This window comes from Bombyx mori, chromosome 4 (genome assembly GCF_030269925.1).
Source record: "Bombyx mori chromosome 4, ASM3026992v2".
Lineage (NCBI taxonomy): Eukaryota > Metazoa > Arthropoda > Insecta > Lepidoptera > Bombycidae > Bombyx > Bombyx mori.
Window position 1 is genome coordinate 16643632 of NC_085110.1, and position 20808 is coordinate 16664439.

The following is a 20808-nucleotide window of genomic DNA, read 5'->3' on the forward strand; positions in this document are numbered from 1 at the left end:
GTATTATATAATGTAACATATATTATTATTAAGTATGTATAATATGTAAGTATGTATGTATGTATGTATAATAATGTATTATATAATATATATAGTAAACTAAAGTCGTATTTTTTTCTTACAATTAAGCAAGCATTCATGGTGGTTTTGGTTTACGCAGAATTCAAGCAGATTTTGTAAATTAAAATTTTCGGAATCCGAGATTATTCCGGGAACTGTGGCTGAAATACGATCGTATAGCCTTTTTCATATAGTGTCGTATATCGTATATGACCATTTGACAATGGGATTCCAAAAATGCTATCTATATATATTTAAATGAATTGCTGTTCGTTAGTCTCGCTAAAACTCGAGAACGACTGGACCGGTTTGGCTAATTTTGGTCTTGAATTATTTGTGGAAATCCAGAGAAGGTTTAAAAGGTAGATAAATATGAAAACGCTCGGAATTATATAAAAATAAACAATTTTGTTTTTCCTTTGATGTGTCCCCCGTCGGACGGAATCCTTTTGTTTGTTTTAAGTTTAGTTTATACAAAAGTTTAGTCTTTTATTGATTGATTGAGGCACTACGAAGTCTGCCGGGTCAGGTAGTGATTAATAAATTTTAATTTTCTAAATTCGTTTTAGTGTGGGAAAATTATGGTTTGTTGATTTTTTGTTGACAAGGTTTTTTTCCTGTTTACCATCAAGTAGGCTGTTTAATAGTCCATTTATAAGAGAAGGCAATTATTAAAAAAATACAATTGAGATACCGACCTCAAATAAAGAGTAGAAGCATTTTGATGTCTTTGTCTATGCCACGTTGTGATTTTTACTCCTATAATCACTTTACATCAGTTGGGCTGTCTGCACGTTCGCCCATTTACGCAATAAAATGTCAGGAGTGTAAAATTTATGATGAAATACCGATTAGTAACGTCAGCGCTTTCCTAAACGCACCCATCGAATATTTCGCTCGCGTAGCTAGTCACAATTGACAGGTGACAACCAACATGCCAGCTGGGAGCACGGGCAATCCCACATGACAAGTGAACGTCGATATTCGGGTTAGTAGTCGGGTTAATGTTTGAAGCTCTACAATAAATTTTGAATACAATATTATGTTGGGCTTTTCACGAAGCTTTCATGTAACGATTCAATACAATTATTTTATGATGTAGAGCAAATTACCATTGGGCTGATTTTTTTTTACGAATTAATTAAATTAATGCAGATATTTGGTATTTAACTGCTATGCTGTTTATTTCTGCCACGAAGAAAATGCGTTTTATACGAACAATAAAACAGCTGCTATTACAATATAATTGAGACTCTGACCTCTTGTCCTCAGGGTTGTTGGTTTACTGTTTTTGGAGCTCAGGAATCTTAACGTATTAAATCAACTATTCAACTATTCAACTAACTATAAAAAAGATCCAGTTTGAAGAATAGTGTAGTGTTAATAAAATTAATGTTGTATGCGCGTAAGCCCTAATATATTTTTTATCGATTATATTACATAAAATTAAAGCTAGAACTTCAATGTTATAAGCCATAAGCATATCATATTACCATTTACAATTCAGCTCTGACGTATAGTCAGTTGTCTTTGACTTGACTAGGCTCCTGGCTTTATTGAAGTGTATATATAGGTGAAGAGTATTGACCATCAGGTAAGGTAAGCTGGAAGAAAATATTATTATTAAGAAGAAAAAACAGCATTTTGAATTCTAAACGAATTTTAGTGGTTCTAATATTTTTAAAGCAATTCAGTCTATCCTACTTGTTTTTATTTATATTTGGACTTAAAACTTTATCTTACCAAAACAATCCAATTTCTGTAGAGCCCCCTCTGATGTTTACGAAGTGTACAAACGGAGGTCTTTTCGATTAGTTGTTACCCGAAAGCTGGGCAATAAAGGTTGTATTTGGGTCAATAGGAAAATATTATTTTCAGCAATAATGATGTAACGAGATACTTTCCGTGATCCTCAGTTTTCAGATAATATTTACGTCGTCAATTTAATTGGACCGAATTGGAATTAAACGGGACTAAATCTTTTCATTGTTATATTTTGGAATTTCTGTTTATAAACGAGATTATTCCTTTAACTGGGCACAAGTTATAAGATTGAGAGAAATAGGAACTCATTATTCCGATAGTCCGGTTTTAATTTTCGGTAAGTGCCAGTCAGTATCTTTGTGAAATATATTTGGTTATTGGGACCTGTCTGACTCCTTTTTTTACGCATTACGTATGTTTTGCGCCCAAAAGTCAGTAGGTTCTAGTTTGAACTTAAGATAATGGAACGATTTAATAAAAACAATAGACAATAAATGAAGATACCCAACAGGAGCGGTCCCTCCGAGACCAATGAAAGTCGTCAAAATCATCAATTAAAGTGAAATAAACGCAAAATTGTTGACCGAGCTATTACCCAGATATCATTGATATGTCATTCTAGCCTTTAGTGTTATTTGAAGAGTGAGAGTTCGTGGTCTACCCTAAGTTAAGTTGGTACCGAAGAATGACGAAAGTGGGAAACACTGCTGACCATTTTAATACAATAAATCTTAATTTTATAATACATATAAATCGCAAATAACCCATCAAGCCAGAAATACTAGTTACTCAGATTTACAGACTACAGCATTTATTAAACAATAATGTTCTTTTATAGAAGTCCTAGCAATCCACCAAAGGCACGAATAAAGATAGTAGAAGTGCGTTCAGTCCTCTTGTGATTCTTGTTCAATAAAATATTTTGATTGTTAAATAATCCAAAGGAAATCTTCCGATCGCTTATTTCGTCTAACAATCAAGAAATTAATTACACGTTAATGAAGCTATAGTCAAAATTTTAATCATAACAGAGAATCGAGTCGGTGCCAGTCATATTAAATTTTCATTAAATTTTACGAATTGTTTGACTTCAAACAGCAGTGACGTCATCTCGTTAAATCATAAACATTGTTCTTGTAATTCGTGTATGCAGATTGGAATTTCCAAAGAAAATTAGATTTCCAAAGAAAAAAAAAATGTGAGCCGTCACGGGACCCCTGGCAGATGTGAAACATCGACATTATTTTGTAAAAGTAGTATGCAGAAAAGAACAGATCGTGATAGGAACTAAATATGTCATAATGATGAAATAAAATATTACGAAAAAATAATTTGTTTTCAAGTAAAACACAGGTTATGTGTACTGTAGTAAACAACACTGTATACACTACGGAGTATACACTATAGGTATCCGAGCTCAGTGTAGCGAGAGAGATGGCTTAACGTCGGATCGAGTGGGAGAGAATCGCACAGTCGATTGCGCATGGCGACGCGTCGCCACACCGTACACACTACTGCATGTAGACTGTAAATATAGCGTGGCAACGCGTCGCCACGGCATGCGTCGCCACGCCAGAAATTGGGTTTACGTGCGGCTATAGATGCTTCACATCAAAAATGTCTGATCGATAGTGGTTCGTTTGATTAGAACGCAGCATACATTTTATTCGGATGTACTTGATTTACTGAAGGTGGAGCTTATTGAGAGCCGAAGCTATTTTTGTCGGGAAGCAGTCGTGCGTTCCGACTTGAAGGATGGGACGCAAGTGCGATTTTGACGCCGGATCTCAAAGTGGGCGCCGCTGCTTACTTCGTAATTTCTATGACCTCCAGTCATCATTTACTACCAGAAGCTCTTGAATAATTCGATAGTGTGAATTTGATAGGTTTTCCTTTTATGATTGTATCCACGTTACTTCAAAATTTATTTATGTGTAGATGAATAAGTAGTTAGTCTTGTATGTTTTTATATGTAGACGGGTGAACAAGCTCCCTGCCTATTTGAAGTGCTCATTGGAGCCCATAGACATCACTACGTAAATGCCACTATTCATTTTTCACGCACCAAATGTATTAGTAGTGCGAATTTGATCATAATTACCTCTTAAATGTAGCCCGATTTACGGTAGGCAGCGGCTTAGGTCTGCCCCTGGCATTGCTGAAATCCATGGGCGACGGTAACCACTCACCATCAGGTGGACCGTACACTCGTCTACCTAAAGGGAAATAAAAAAGGAATCGATTTCTAAGTACAAATTAGGGATACGTACCTCGAAGTCAGCCAAAATAAACCTATACAGTTTTACAAAACACATACACACACACACAGAAGAATTCAAAAGTTCATGAAAAATTCAAACTAAATTTAGAAGAACAACAACGAAGTTTAGTTTCTTTTATTTTCGATTCGGAAGCTATGTTTATTGTTAAAGATTTGAAATAGTAGGTTTATAGTGTTTATTTAGATATTTTGTTACGTGTACTAGTTGGATACAGGAGGCTTTTCCGCCCAACGTGCGCTCAGTAAGGCGGGCGGAATAGGACTGAATGTTTTCAGTGCTTTACAATTGCAGCATGCAAATGTGGGAGCTCAGCTTGTTTTTACGCAAATTTATTTCTAGATATATTAATTTCATGGTCGTAGATTTTTTTTTCAACTTGATATGAGAGTTTGATATGAAATTAGACAACTGTTTGTGTAGATTAGTAATGTATTATTTAAAGAATTAATAGCGGTCTATAGCATTAAATGCAAGGGTCTCGTATAAGGTGATGCGACATCAGGTTTCGAATCCCACTGGCGGATCTCATCTTTTTTTTTATTGCTCTTGTAGGCAGACGCGCATACGGCCCACCTGATGGTGAATGGTTACCGTCGCCCATGGACTTCAGCAATGCCAGGGGCAGAGCCAAGCCGCTGCCTACCGTTAAGTACTCTCCACAAGCCTCGTTTGAAGAAGGACATCTAATGAAATTTTAATACGTAGTTAAGAAGAGCTCACGAACGAATTCCACGATTAGGTAATAACATCTAGTAAATAAATAATTTATGATCAATTGTTTTTACAGTTGCAACTTGTCAGCTAATCGTGGGATCGTATTAATAATATTTAAGTTAGTTTATTACTTAGTTTCCAAATTTCGATAAAAATCAATCCTAGAATGTATTATAACCAAAATTCTAGAAAACCAGAACAAATCGCACCAAATAACAACAATTGTAGGAAAGCACGAGCAATAAAAGAACAACTACATTTCATTTCTCAATATTAAGGAACTGTCCTAAACGAAGCTATGGTTAGAAAATTTAATTATAAATAATATACAACTTAGCATCAGTACAAATTGGAGGCGATGACTTTGATTGCTATCTATTTATAGCAACAAGAATATCGGCAAAGCAGTTAAAAGGTGATACACATAAAAAGCGAACATTTTGCAAATTATTACAAAAGTATATGAACACAAAATTTATAAAAAAATGGATACTTATGATCATTTTAACAACGGCCGACGACTGAAATGTTGATATTCGAAACTTGTACATGAAAATCTTGAAAATGACATTAGCGTGATTCAGGCATCTGTCAAAATATATTTAGTTCTATCATAGCATTTTTACATACGCAATCGCTACGCAAATCGCATACTACATTACTACTGGTGGTAGGACCTCTTGTGTGTCCGCGCGGGTAGGTAACATCACCCTGCCTATTTCTGCCGTGAAGCAGTAATGCGTTTCGGCTTGAAGCATGGGCCAGCCGTTGTAGCTATACTGAGATCTTAGAACTTACATCTCAAGATGGGTGGCGCATTTACGTTGTAGATGTCTATGGGCTCCAGTAACCACTTTACACCAGGTGGGCTGTGAGCTCGTCCAACCATCTAAGCAATAAAAAAATTCAAAAAATAATAAAACTAAAAATATTTATAGCATCACGCATCCACTACAACAGTATCGCAATGCAGGAAAGCGAATCGTTACACTGTAACGTTCCATTAGCGGCCTGTCACCGCCTCTCTTTCAAAGGGAAGAAAAGAAAAAAAAGAACGAAAGAAAGAAAAAAGAAAACTTTATCTTCAGATACACATCAAGAGAATCGTTGTCCGTTTCGCGTTTTTCTTGACGAAGTTTTCGTTATTGTTTGCGAGCTTAGGTCAAGTACAGTCGCGTATAGCTTTCATACTCAGGTACTTTATTGAGTTGTCTTGTAGCTGAAAACGATCGTTTTCTCTCGTAAAGTATTTAAAGGGTCTCATTTTCAAAAGGGTTTTGTGGTCAAACTGAATTTCATGTAACCTAACCCATTGTTAAAAGTTTCGCTCGAAACTTTTGCGGTTTTAGAAAAGCTACAATGTAAACAATAAGTACATAGTGTATTAATAGTACTCCGTATTCGTTGCCGAGACAAGACTTATTGTCTGTTCAGATAGTTTATTAGTTGAATATTATTCCATATCAGAGCATTTAATTTTATGTTTATCTTATTTACTTAGCTCATTTTAAAACAATATACTTTTTTACACAACGTACTGTTCTTAGCTTTGTTGTAACCGATAAAAACATTTAGCTTAAACATTTTAGGATCAAAATTGTTGCCAATAAAAAACAGCTTAAATGAGCGCCTTATTTTTTATTGCTTAGATGGGTGGATGAGCTCAAAGCCCACCTGGTGTTAAGTGGTTACTGGAGCCCATAGACATCTAAAACGTAAATGTGCCACCCGCCTTGAGATATAAGTTCTAAAGTCCAATCATCATCAGCTCATTTCAATTCACGAAATATGAACCAACTTAAAAGGTATTTACAGAGATATGCAAATTAAAATTATTATTAACTTGTGTTAACGAAAATTGCTCGATTTTTGATATCACGAATCTATCATCCTGGACACCGTCCACTTTGTTATGAGTTAAGTAAATTGTTCTTTTCATAATCATTTGATGCTACTTGCGATATACTTTTCATTAAATATTTAAAGGTACGCGAGGGAACCTACTTCTCCCGCTCTCTCCTATACTTTGAATAATCTGTGGTATACTATTGCAAACTCTACATAATATACTTTATAGTCTATGATATTGAAGATTACGTTATTAGATTAGATGTTCAGCTTGATAATTGAAGCAGCAATGCAGTGCAGTAGTGAACTATGTCTATCTAAGCTTGTGCATATTATTGAGTGCTTGATAATTCTAAAGCAGAAGATCAATACCACACTACAAACAACCAGAAATTCCAAATGAATTCTTATCACCCAAGGAGCACCGCCATACCAAACTACTTCAGCCAGAACAAAACGGTTTTCGTCTAAATACGAAGAATTAATCCACTTAAACATCGTGAATCGCCCATCCATATTAATGAGGCATCAAACTCAATTGCAGATTAGGGTGCCAAACAAATGTCCCGGCTTCTGGTTCAGTTAATGCACCTAGATGTTCCCAATCACCATTTCGGGCAAGAATTTATGGCCACGTTAAGTAGGCCCGAATAAAATATAACCAGCGATTTATTACTTTCACATCGAAGTAGGATTTGCCTTGTGGATCGAGGTAATTTAAGCATACGTCATGCCGCGATGCTGTCGCTTGGTTATAGTTTGAACAGGATATCTAAGAGAGCTTTAGACCGCAAGTGGTGTACTACTGGTGGTATTTTACTGGTGGTAGGACCTCTTGTAAGTCCGCACGGGTAGGTACCACCACCCCGCCTATTTCTGCCGTGAAGCAGTAATGCGTTTCGGTTTGAAGGGTGGGGCAGCCGTTGTAACTATACTGAGACCTTAGAACTTATATCTCAAGGTGGGTGGCGCATTTACGTTGTAAATTTCTATGAGTTCCAGTAACCACGTAACCACTTAGCACCAGGTGGGCTGTGAGCTCTTCCACCCATATAAGCAATTAAAAAAAATTACAGCAACAGGATAGTAACGTAAAAACTTTTGCAATTAACAATATTATGTCATCGCCCGTTCTCTTATTTTCAAAGATGGTAACCCCTATACTACTTACCTTAAAATTGCAAATACGTTCTACTACTTGGCTTATGCAGTACTAGACTTAGTGAATTATTGTTTTAGAAACTGAAGAGGACAGTCGAAAATTTGATAAACAAAAATTCATGTCCAATAGTTGGTAAGTGATGAGTTTACAGTCCTTTAAGAAAGCTTATTTGATGTTCGTTGATAGTTAAAATAGAATACAATATTTTTTTATTCTCGAACGTATGAGATAAGACTTGCCTTGGTTAAGAATTCCATTGAAACAATCTTTGGTGTTAAATGTCGCTAAAAATATCTTTATTTTTGCTTTCTTATTAATTTAAAAAAAAAAAAACGCCATGAGTCTCCTTATACTTAAATTAATCCACCTCCATTGTATAATAACATTTCAACAAAAAAACCTTTCTTTATCTCTAATACCTTTACAAGTTAAAGTCGCTTGACGTATTGTAAGTTTGTTGTGAGCATATTATGGTTTGAGAGCACGGTGCTGATAATAATTGTGGAGAAAAAGAAACGACAGCAGCGCTAGATGTAATACTTTAAAGAGGATTTACAATGTGACAGGCCTTTACCGAAAGCAACAAAAAAGGTTTTTTGGTTGTACAATTTAATGAAATTTCTATGAGTAGTCTTAAACGTCAAATCTACTCTTGTGTTTTAAATGTACAATACTGAAAAGGAAATGCTTACACTAAATTTCACTACTGTAACTCTTATGCAACCAGCACATCGGCTAATAACACAATGAGTCTGAAGGGTAGAAGAGAATAAGAATAACAGAAGGCTATAAGATCAAAAGGAACATGTAAATAAAGTTAAACAAATAAAATTTAATATTTTTGTATTTTGGTGTTTGGAATTCTAAATTTAAATTTCAATATTTATAGTAAAAAAAAACGAATGAAGTAAAAGAAACACCAAAAGAAGAAACAGAAAAATCCTTCGCTGTGGAACACAGGTATGGATGTACAGAGATATTATCAAATGATGGTTAACATCAGTCAGGCGGCTGGTCGTAAAACTCATACCAAATCCCTATGTAGATAAGAGGATTTCCTGCGCCAATCTCAGACAATGTGGGATAAGGAAAAGAAGAAGAAGAAGATTACGGAAATCATAGTAATAAGAATAGAACCATTTAATAAGAATAGAATCTACGTTATGTTATATCGACTAATTAATTACTAGTGACCTGCCCTCGCTTCGCTTTGGGAACATTTAATTTATTATTGATTACGAAAGCGGTAGGCAGCGGCTTGGCTCTGCCCCTGGCATTGCTGAAGTCCATGGGCGACGGTAACCACTCACCATCAGGTGGGCCGTATGCTCGTATGCCTTCAAGGGCAACAAAAGAAAAAAAATTGGATGGCAGATTTTTTACCTACTTAATTGACGCTTATTGTTATGTTTTGGGTAATGCACAATACATCTTTATAAATTATAGCCTGCGTGTCAATCTGGTATGTAAGCTTTTTGCAAAGTTTGATCAAAATCCCTTCGGTAGTTTTTGCGTGAAAAAGTAAGATATAATAATATTAAACTATTTCTAGTTGGAAATAACCTTCATGTCCCTGTGTAGCGCTACAGCCAGAGGCTGTTCTGAAGATACGTCACTCATTTGTCAAGGAACATCACAGATCTTATCAAAGCACCCGTAACAAACAACCCAAACATAAAATACAGCAAATAATGATTTAAATTAAATTAAAATTTTGGTAAATTACCTAAAACATTCGCGATTGATATTGTTATTCTATCAGTCTGGGGTGCCGTGAAGGTTTAAGCCATTCCTGGTCGGAAGTTCTAGCTGTCAATTATATTAAAGAATTTTAGTACATGTGTAGTGGTACGATTTTAATATTATTTAGGAAAGAAAGCGACTACACATTTACTGGTGGTAGGACCTCTTGTGAGTCCGCGCGGGTAGGTACCACCGCCCTGCCTATTTCTGCCGTGAAGCAGTAATGCGTTTCGGCTTGAAGGGTGGAGCAGCCGTTGTAACTATACTGAGATCTTAGAACTTATATCTCAAGGTGGGTGGCGCATTTACGTTGTAGATGCCCATGGGCTCCAGTAACCACTTAACACCAGGTGGGCTGCGAGCTCGTCCACCCAACTAAGCAATAAAAAAGAAATCCTTAGTAATAATAATCGCTTAAAACAAATATCCTTTTACCCCTCGATGTGTAGAAATATACCTTTAGGCCTCGCCAATCGTAACAATTCTTATTTAATACTCATTGCTCATTTTTTAAATTGTTATATCTGTGCTATCTGTATGTATCTATGTTGTTATCTATTCGTATATAATAATATGTTTGTGTTGCAATCTTAAAGCTGTGAACAAACACGGTAATGAAGCAAAAATAGGTAATGTATGCTGTGTATTAACTATTAACTTTTATGGTGTAGAACTTAACTGGGGAAACGCTTTCCATCAGTTATGATGGGGAGAGAGGGCCTGAAGCGTGTTGTCACTGATAAAGTAGACTAGGAGGTAGAAAAAAGATGTGTTGTGTCGTGGAGCACCGGATATGAACGAAGTTCCTTATTATAAAAATATTAATTTTAAATTCTATTCGAGGTATAAAGAAAATAAAACTGGAGGTTTCGCAACAACCCACGGTCATTCGGTAAGGTGCGAACTTATTGTGGTACACTTCATTCACGGTTGTTTGCATAAGAGTTAGTGTATTGCGCAAACGAACGCTCTGAGATCGTGGTCAACGAATGTAAAAAAATGTTATTTTTTGTACGCTATTACAAAGTTTAGTCGTACACTGTGTGCATTACTAATATGTACGTTATTACAAAGTCAAGTCGTACATTGTGTGTATTACTAATAAAAATCTTACGTTACGGACATTTTTTCCCGATTAGTGTACCCCTCCGCATCGTCCCATAAGGAACTTCGTTCCAAAAATTTAAACAATGGAATGAATGTTAGGTATAAAACGTCAAAAGAATACGAAGCGTACGATTTCGAGTGAGAATTCTGTAAAGGTAAGGTGATAGGAAATTAACAGTAATTGCTTGAGACACTCAAAACTGTAAGCATGTCTCACCTGCCTAGGTTCCGAATTTAGAACATATCTCTAAACTTTAATGAAATTTAATAATACAGCCAATAAAGTTTCGACCTCCTGCGCTATTGTGGCCTAATCTATGGCAGCGTCATACTAACGATAAACACGCGACGAACCGCCTTCATCTCTCTCGCTCCATCACACTGTTTTGACATCCATTTATCTCTGTCCAATTGTGTAGGGTTACCGAATTCGATAACAAACTGAAACTTCCAAAAATAACATTTTAGTGTGGCTAGTGAATATGGTAGAATTTACGAAGAACATATAAAATAAAATAAAACATTGTAATTTTCGAATTATTCTAACCTACTAATTTTAATAATATAACTGCTTAGCCTCGCGATTATCAATTTCAAAATAGTGAAAATTTCTGTTTAAATTGTTTTGGGAAACCGGGCCCCGCTACTTTTATTAGTCTAATAAGCTGGAAAACGATAATCCGTATGCATTGATCATTTTCTAATTTAGACAATCAGTCCGATTATATATACTATTAACATATTCTGGTGTACTGTACAGAATAACAGACATTTTTCGTTGAAAACCGAACCTTCGAAACCGCATGTAGGCAATTAATCAGGTGATATCATCATTTATTCTGAAATAAGAGATGCTTATGTTCAGTTATAGTAAATTCCATGTTCTAAGGAATTGCTTGAGGACATTTTAATTTTGCTATCCTAAATTTTCAGAGTGCTATATGTGATGATTTATGGTCTTGTAGAATGTTTGTGATGATGAAATTTAATAAAACTCGGTAGAGAAAAAAAATCACGTTGTTCTTTATATTATTTTGTATCCGCAATCGATACAATAGACATTTTACATGAACAAGATATATTGTGCCACAGATAATAACTATTTTTTATATTTATTGGAGTCTCCACTTCACACTATAACATTCTATTTTTAAATTAATCTAGAAATGTCCTTACCGATATACGACTGCTTGGCTATACCGTTTTACTTTATATTGCTAGTATTCACGTAACTATTATGATGATGAAAATTCCAATGAAATTCCCAAAGCATGGTCACATTTCGCGCGAGTAAGCGACACGAAAGCACTTGGCTCCCGTCGCCCCGGTCTTTCAAAGGGCGACATAAATAATCTACCGTCCGCTAATTACTTCATAGATCATTCAATACAGCTGAATTTATACACCGCTTCGAAGTTTTTTTTTTTCCTTTTTCATTACGTTCGCTTCGTTTCTAGCTGCCTGAAACCTTTGAAATTACGTCAGTGAAATGTGTTCAGCTATTTTAATTGGTATGTTATTAATGTGCACATCTATGTTTTATTTTAATATTTTTTATTTGAACTACTGTTGTCCTTTTTTGTCTGCAGCAGAATGTGTCTACTGTTATAATAAAGAGAAACCGAGCCCACTGAGTTTCTTGCCGGATCTTCTCAGTGGGTTGCGATTTCGATCCGGTAGTAGACTCTACGGAGCACTGCTCTTGCTAGGGCTAGTGTTAGCAAATTCTTTCAAGTTGAGTCCGTGAGCTCACCTACCCGTCCGGGCGTTACTGGATTAGCCCCTTATGCTACCAGCGAATAGGTAGTGTAAAAAAGAAGAAGAAAAGAGAAACGTGAATGCAGAAATATTTTGCATTTTTTTAGGGAAGGTAATTTTTTTTTCCCATTACACTAATAAAAATAACCATGAAAATGTACCAGAGGCTTTTTTTTTTAATACCTTTGTAGGCAGACGGGCATACGGCCCACCTGATGGTGAGTGGTTACCGTCGCCCATGGACTTCAGCAATGCCAGGGGCAGAGCCAAGCCGCTGCCTACCGCTTAATACTCTCCACAAGCCTCGTTTGAAGAAGGACATGTCATAGCGCTCGGGAAACACCGTGGAGGGGAGCTCATTCCATAGCCGGATGGTATGTGGCAAAAAAGATCTCTGGAAACGCACTGTGGATGACCGCAGCGGCTCCAGGTAGTATGGATGAACTCTACACCGGTGGCGGGCGGTGCGACGGTAAAAACGAGATGCTGGTATCATCTCGAACAATTCCTCAGAGCACTCCCCATGGAACATACGGTATAAAATACAGAGGGAACCGAAGTCCCACCGCAGACCCAGAGGCTCCAAAAGAGGCTCCAAAGAGGCTTGGAACAGCACTAGGCATCTCACAAGTTTTAGAAGACTAAGCTCAAAGCAACAAACCGAAATCAAAACGCTCTAGACATAAATCAAGAAGGCTAAAAGTTTTGTAATGTTTAAGCAAACGCCGCCACGATGGGATTAAGTACGATGCGTACAGGTCCTATTCTATAAATGTGTACACAGATCGTAGCTCAGTGCGCTCTGACTTACTTAAATAAGTGTTCGAGAGCCTTTAAGTTTGTATTGTACACGGATTCATTAGGTTTTGGATGTGGTATAGTCCTTCGGCAGATTTTCGGCAGATTATAACAGTTTTTGGTAGAATATGTAATGAGCTCGCACGTGTTGGTATAACCATGTGAATGTATTCTGTTGTGAACGGTATTTTAATCAAAATGAGACTTCTACATGACGGCTCAAGAGGGCGGTGGCATTTACAGGTCCATGGGCTTTGGTAACTATTTACTATCAGGTAAGCTATAGGCACTACAGCTTAGCGGAAGGCTGCCCCTGGCATTGCTAAAGTCCATGGGCGACGGTAACCACTCACCATCAGGTGGGCCGTATACTCGTCTGGATACAAAGGCAATTAAAAAAAATTGTAATTGTCTTATATATTATTACAGTTCAATAGTGAATTAAAACTAATCTTCAGATACGTTTTTATCGTTATAAATTTAAGAGATAGGGCGTATTCTAAGCCGGCAAATCTGATTCTACTACTTGACATTACCTATTTTTGTCACGAAGCCAGCATCCGATGAAAAGCAATACCAAGACGGGTGGCAGTACTCACGTTGAGATGTCTGCGTTAACTGCTGACCACCACATGAACCTTGAGCTCGCCCCATTTAGAACAACAAAAAAGTCATCTAAATTTGTTATCAAACAAATTAAAAACAAAGTAATAGGTTTCTTAAGTATGACGAAAACGACCTTCTTTATTATGCAAAAACTTCGATACCACATCAAACAAAATTTATTGTTTTATTATTCGATGTACTCTTAATACTGTCTGTGATTAATAGTGTTCTATGAGACAAGGGTCGGGACCGAGCCGGTGACGTTACGGTTACGTGACGTCTGTATTGTGCGGACTCTTTTGTTTGTGCCCTTCCTAGAGCTAGTTCATATTGTTTTCGATTAATGATTCATTGTACCAACTTTATTAAGAGACGAAGTTTCTAAGGACAAGCACGGCCGATTTATGTTATACCATAGCTTATAAAAGACTGCCACTGTAACTAATAACATTATGTAAACATTCTATTGATTCATTGAAAATATTATGCCAATAACTATTCCCTAAGGGGCCATTATAATCTTCACAGAAAAATTATATAAACTTGTGGTCCCCCGGTAGTCGAAATTCGACTATAATTAATTTAAATTATAAGTTTGTACACTACTATGATTCTATTGTCAAAAACTATTATACTTCTATAATCACAGATTTCGCCAAGACTACACTTTTTAGACAAATAATATCAAAGACAAACATTATTAATCTATTCTCAATTTGACCACAGACTTTAAGCAATAAGAAAAGTTTGACAATAAACAAATTGTGTGTGTGTATGTCGTGTATGTATGTCGAATACATGGAGGTTGAATAACGTTTTTTTTATTTATTGATTTAATGTACATTTTACGCAAATAAAATTAACATTCTGCACTCCGTCTCTATATTCTCTATAAGTGTGAAAAATTTCATACTCCTCCATCCGCGCAATTTTCGTAAAAAGGGGTGCAAAGTTTATTTTTATTTTTTTTATTGCTTAGATGGATGGACGAGCTCGCAACCCACCTGCTGTTAAGTGGTTACTGGAGCCCATACACATTTACGACGTAAACGCGCCACCCACCATGAGATATAAGTTCTGAGGTCTCAAGTTTAGTTACAACGGCTGCCCCACCCTTCAAACCGAAACGCATTACTGCTTCACGGCAGAAATAGGCGGGGTGGTAGTACCTACCCGAGCGAACCCACAAGAGGTCCTACCACCAGTGAAAAAGTACTTCGCGTATTAATTAATATATAGATGAATTTAGGACACAAGTATATTCCACTTACAACGATTTAATACAACCGAAAACGTTAATTTCACAGTGACCGATCCCGACGTTTCGTTACAAGAATATTGGACAGACGTGAAAAATTAAAATTTCCCCGAAGAGAAGTGAACGCGATTTTTATTAAAGCAAAAAAAAAATATGCCGAAAAGCGCTCAGTGGAAGGCTGTACGGCCCAGCGGGAGGCTTTTATAAGGCGAACAATAAATCAAGGGCGGGGAAATATTTAAAAGCTTGCCGCACCAAGATTCCTTGGCGTTATCCGTATTGAACCCAGATTATTATTTTAAGGTTTCCCAGAATTAAAAAAACTTGGTTAATAATTCTCAGGTATTTTCCCTAGTTAACATTAAAGCTCATTAGCTCCGTGTTTAAGCTTGTAATGGCAATTAATAGTGTTTTTTATATGTTGATAACAAAAATTACGGTCCTGTTAAATTAGGTAGACTAAAACAATATTATTAGTTTTTATCTTTTAATTAGATGGTTAGTTCAGTAGCAGATTCCCGTTTGAATATTCCTTTTTTTTTAAAGATTTGCTTAATTTTTTTTTAAATCACTACATAGTATAAAACAAAGTCGCTTTCTCTGTCCCTATGTATGCTTAAATCCTTAAAACTACGCAACGGATTTTGATGCGGTTTTTTTTAATAGAAAGAGTGATTGAAGAGGAAGGTTTATATGTATAATAACATCCATTAAATAGTGGAGAAATCAATAATAAATTACAGCTTCCGAAGCGAAGCGAGGGCGGGTCGCTAGCTTAGTTATATGTTAGGTATATATTATCGATATAGCTCGAAGAGTTAGTAAGCTGAAGTGGCAGTGGGCTGGTCACATATGTCGCAGAAGCGATAACCGTTGGAGTAGACGTGTTCTGGAGTGGAGACTGCGAACCGGCAAACGTAGTGTAGGACGCCCTTCTGCTAGATGGAGCAACGATCTGCGCAAGGCAGCTGGCAGTAACTGGATGCGTAGAACCGAAGATCGGGTTCAGTGGCGAGCTTTGGGGGAGGCCTATGTCCAGCAGTCCAGGCTGATGATGATGATGATGATATGTTAGGCATATGATCCACATCTATATGCAGATATGATTACCACTGAATTAGGCCAAATTATATTATCATTCAAATCTGTGTCACAATGTTTCTAAACCGTTAAAATCAATAGAGAACGAGTGTGAGGATTTAAATTACGTAACTCAATTTTCATCAAGATCGTACAACTACATAGTTTTTAAGCTATTGCATATCTTTTATCACGGGCCTTGAGCGCGGCGACCGAATCATGAAATACCGTAACGAAAAAAACCTTACACCCCTCACTCCGCCTACTATGTAGCTCGCGTTCAACACATTCACACGTTGCGCTTGTGTAGTGTTTGTGAATAAGCGCGTGGCGTGACGTCACACTGCATACGCATCAAGAAAAGTCTGCCCATCTCTCTGTTAATGTTTAATATAGCGTGGTCTTGTTTTATTATTGTTTTAATATTAAATTATCATTGTATAATTATAATTGCATAAGTTGATAAAAAATGCTATGCAATAGCTATACCGCGTCAGCTCCCGAGTGCCACACGTTTTTTTTAACATAAGTACAGGATGTCTTGCTAATTCGACCACGGATTTATCGAAAAAATGTATATACGATTTTGATATGTACCATTCCTACAGTGTCAGGCATTCCTCATTTAAACAAAACTAGAAAAAGTTTTCATTTATTACTTAGATGGGTGGACGAGCTCACGGCCAACTTAGCGTGAAGTGATTATCGGAGCCCATAGTCATCTACAACCTACAACATAAACGCCGCCACCCATTTTGAGACATGAATTCTAAGGTCTCATTTTTTACAGTACATCGGTCTTCAATTCGAAACGCATTACTGCTTCACGGCATAAATAGGTAGTACCTATAATATCTACCTATTCTCCCTAGATACCTACCGGTGCGAACTCCTACCGCGAGTAATCATCAACCAAAGACTAGATAATTTTTATAAAAAATATTTTAAAATAAATGCACCTAACACAACGGTTTCAAATGGAACACAGCAGATCATGTGGTCGCAGTTTGCCGGAACGTGGTTCGTTCTCAGGCACATGAAACATTTTCAGGGCTCTATATAACCTCTAATACATAAGCTCTTCGTTCACGAGTAATTTATAGTCTCATCTTCGACTTAAATTATTTTAGGGACATGCACAATTAATTCAATTGTATGTAAAATTGTAATGGATAATGTATTTTTATTGAAAATTCTGGTTTTTTTAGATAGTAATTTTTAAATTTTCAGTGAAAATAATCAGGGCGATAGCGTACTGCATATAAATTTCATTTGCTACGGTTACGTCAAACGTATTTAATCTATTAGTTAATCTATATATTAATACGTGTGGCAAAAATTTTGTATCTCTTTTTACGAAAATTCGGAGGAGTATGAAATTTTCCACACTTATATAGAATATAGAGAAGAAGTGCACAATGCTAATATTTTTTTTAAATAATGCATAAAAAATACATTAAATCAATAAAGAAAACATTACACACACTACATACCATGCATTTGACGCACACACGCATGCATACTATTTATTGACAAACTTTTGTTCTTGACGTCTGTTGTCAAATTGAGAATAGATTAATTATTGTTTGTCTTTGTTAATATTTTTCATAGTGTAGTCTTGGCGAAATTTGTGATTATAGAACTATAAAAGACGAGCATAATAGTGTACAAACTTACAATTCGAATTAATTATAGTCGAATTTCGACTACTGCGGGACCACTAGTTTAATTGAAAGTAACATTTTTCATAGTGTGAAAGAAAAATGTTTGGAGTTCTCATATCGAATAGTGCGGCTATTCCAGTGCTGATTGATAATATGATAAAATGCATTTCTTACAAGTGTTCACTATCGACTTCACGATAAAACAATAACATTGAAAATTAAACTATTGGTCTCCCAGTAGCCGAAATTCGACCATAATTAATTGAAATTATAAGTTTGTACATTATTATGATTATATTGTCAAAGACGATTATACTTCTATCACAGATTTCGCCAAGGCTACACTTTAGAATAATATTAATAAAGACAAATAATATTGAATCTATTCTCAACTTGACCACAGACTTTAACAATAAACAAAATTGTATATATGCGTAAGTGTGTCAAATACATGTTAGTGTGTGTAATGTTTTCTTCATTTGTTTAATGTATTTTTTATGTGTAATTTAAAAAAAAAAATTATCACTGTGCACTCCTTCTCTATATTCACTATAAGTGTGGGAAATTTCATACTTCTCCGTTCGCTCAATTTTCGTAAAAAGGGGTACAACATTTTTGCTTCACGTATTAATATATAGATTTTGTTAACGCGTCATGAATTAGCCGTACCCACGCCTAGATTCACGTCCTATTATCCGAGGATAATTATGCCATGTCCGTTTTGTTTTAGAATTAGCATAGCAATGTTTATGTATGTACCCGAGGAAACTAAAAAGCTGTCAGGAAAAAATCTCATTGAAAAACGTAAAACTTTTAAATATCACGAAGGAAACTCTTAAGGTACCTAGGGCATGGAATTTTCAAAGAATAAAACAAAATCGAATCCGACTAAACGCTAATTACGTTGGTTTAGCTTGAACAGCTTACAATTGCAACTTCACCAAAACTTGTGCGGGTTGCAACGAGGAGTTGAAAATACGCGAAAGTTGATGTTTCGGAATTAGCGTACTGAAATATTAAGTAATAAAAAAAATCATTAGGAAAGCGAGTTCATAAGTGATTTTGGGTTTATCTATATATTAATACGCGAAGCAATAACTTTGTATCCCTTTTTACGAAAATTGCGCGGACGGAGGAGTATGAAATTTTCCACACTTGTAGAGAATATAGAGAAGAAGTGCACAATGGTAATATTTATTTAAAATAATGCATAAAAGATACATTAAATCAATAAAGAAAACATAACACACACTACATACCATGTATTTGACGCACACACGCATGCATACTATTTATTGTCAAACTTTTGTTCTTGGCGTCTGTTGTCAAATTGAGAATAGATTAAAATTAAATATTGTTTGCATTTGTTAATATTTTTTTGTAGTGTAGTGGCTAAATTTGTGATTATAAAAGTATAAAATACAATCATAACAGTGTACAAACTTACAATTCCAATTAATTATTGTCGAATTTCGACTACTGTGGGACCTCTAGTTTAGATTTATTAGGTGAGTCCAACGTTACCTGTTTTTGCCATGAAGCAGTCACACATTATACCATAAATTAAATTGAATTGAAACTTTAATCTAATATCTGAAAATGGGTGGATCGTGAGCTATTTATGAAAATGAAAATGTGCTAAAAATTGTCATCAAAATAAGACGATTGCCTTTGACGGTCCATTTGATTACGTGTAGGGGTTTAGTACATGAAGGGAGAACCTGATACCATAACTATTCTTCTTCAATACAAACGAGTTTCAGTCTAATCTCTTTTTAACACAATTTTATGTTAGTTACAACGATGACTGGCTTTGCTTTTACTGGTGGTAGGACCGCTTGTGAGTCCGCACGGGTAGGTACCACCACCCCGCCTATTTCTACCGTGGAGCAGTAATGCGTTTTGGTTTGAAGGGTGGGACTGCAGTTGTAACTATCCTTGAGACCTTAGAACTTATATCTCAAGGTGGGAGGCGCATTTACGTTGTAGATGTTTATGGGCTTCAGTAACCATTTAACATCAGATGGGCTGTGAATTCGTCCACCCATCTAAGCAATAAAAAATCCTTTTATAAATTACCCCTCAGTTGTTCAATTTCCGACAAACAATATACGAGTCGTTCTTGACCACGTAAAACTATTTTATAAATTAACAAAATTGCGAATGAAAGTTTAAAAAAAAAAACATTTTCAATTAAAATAACAAAAATTCAATCAAAACTACACGGCGCTTACATCAACTTAGAAACAGTTTGCAAGTAAATTTTCAATAATTCCTTTTACCCCGTGAACTTTAAACATTACCGTGCAGATCCACTGAAGTTCTAATTGAAATTTGAACAAGTTATAGAAAGTTGATCGCGAATGTTAACGGTTGCAGCTGAACTTCGATAATTAACATTTCTGGTAAAAAAAATTTTCATCAGCCCACTAGAACCGACCTCCCTAATCGAAAGTGGGGATAGAGAGCAAAGAAAAAAATTTTGCACTGTCAAAGTAAATACTCTATTAAACTACGTATATAAACCAAAAATAATTTTTGCATTTACTGGTGTTAGGGCGTTTTGTGAGTGAGTTGAGTGTTAATTTTCACTTCCTTTTCTGTTTGAATTAACCTTTTTAATAGGATTCGCTCGTAGAGGCCCCGATAACTTAGAGAAGCTGATGGTAGTTGGTCAGGTTGACGGGAGAAGATCACGCGGACGCTCACCTATCCGCTGGTCTGATCTGGTTAAGACGCTCACCGGCCTGCCAATAACCGAGGCTATAAAGACCGCCGAGGACAGGAAGACGTGGGGAAGCATTGTGCATCGAGTGGTCCACATTTTAGATTAGACACGACCATCTGTAATGAAGAGACCGACTCAGAAGAAGAATAGGATTCATACAAACTAGTACTATGAAAGAAGAGCCGAGTTTGCCGAGCCAAGATATTTATTGCTATAAAAAGAAAGCTTCGCTTATG

At 36.0% G+C, this 20808-nt stretch overlaps 2 long non-coding RNA genes across 2 annotated transcripts; one reads left to right on the top strand and one right to left on the bottom strand.

The window, feature by feature from the left end:
• The first annotated feature begins 8237 nt into the window (after positions 1-8237).
• On the top strand, positions 8238-15435 carry LOC101737510 (uncharacterized). Its single transcript, XR_002431315.3, has 3 exons — positions 8238-8637; positions 8720-8790; positions 15150-15435. It is a non-coding gene; the product is annotated as an uncharacterized LOC101737510 (long non-coding RNA).
• LOC134198828 (uncharacterized) lies at positions 9764-11674 on the bottom strand. Its single transcript, XR_009973047.1, has 3 exons — positions 11228-11674; positions 11017-11127; positions 9764-10169 (listed from the first exon to the last, which is right to left on the bottom strand). It is a non-coding gene; the product is annotated as an uncharacterized LOC134198828 (long non-coding RNA).
• Positions 15436-20808: the final 5373 nt, after the last annotated feature.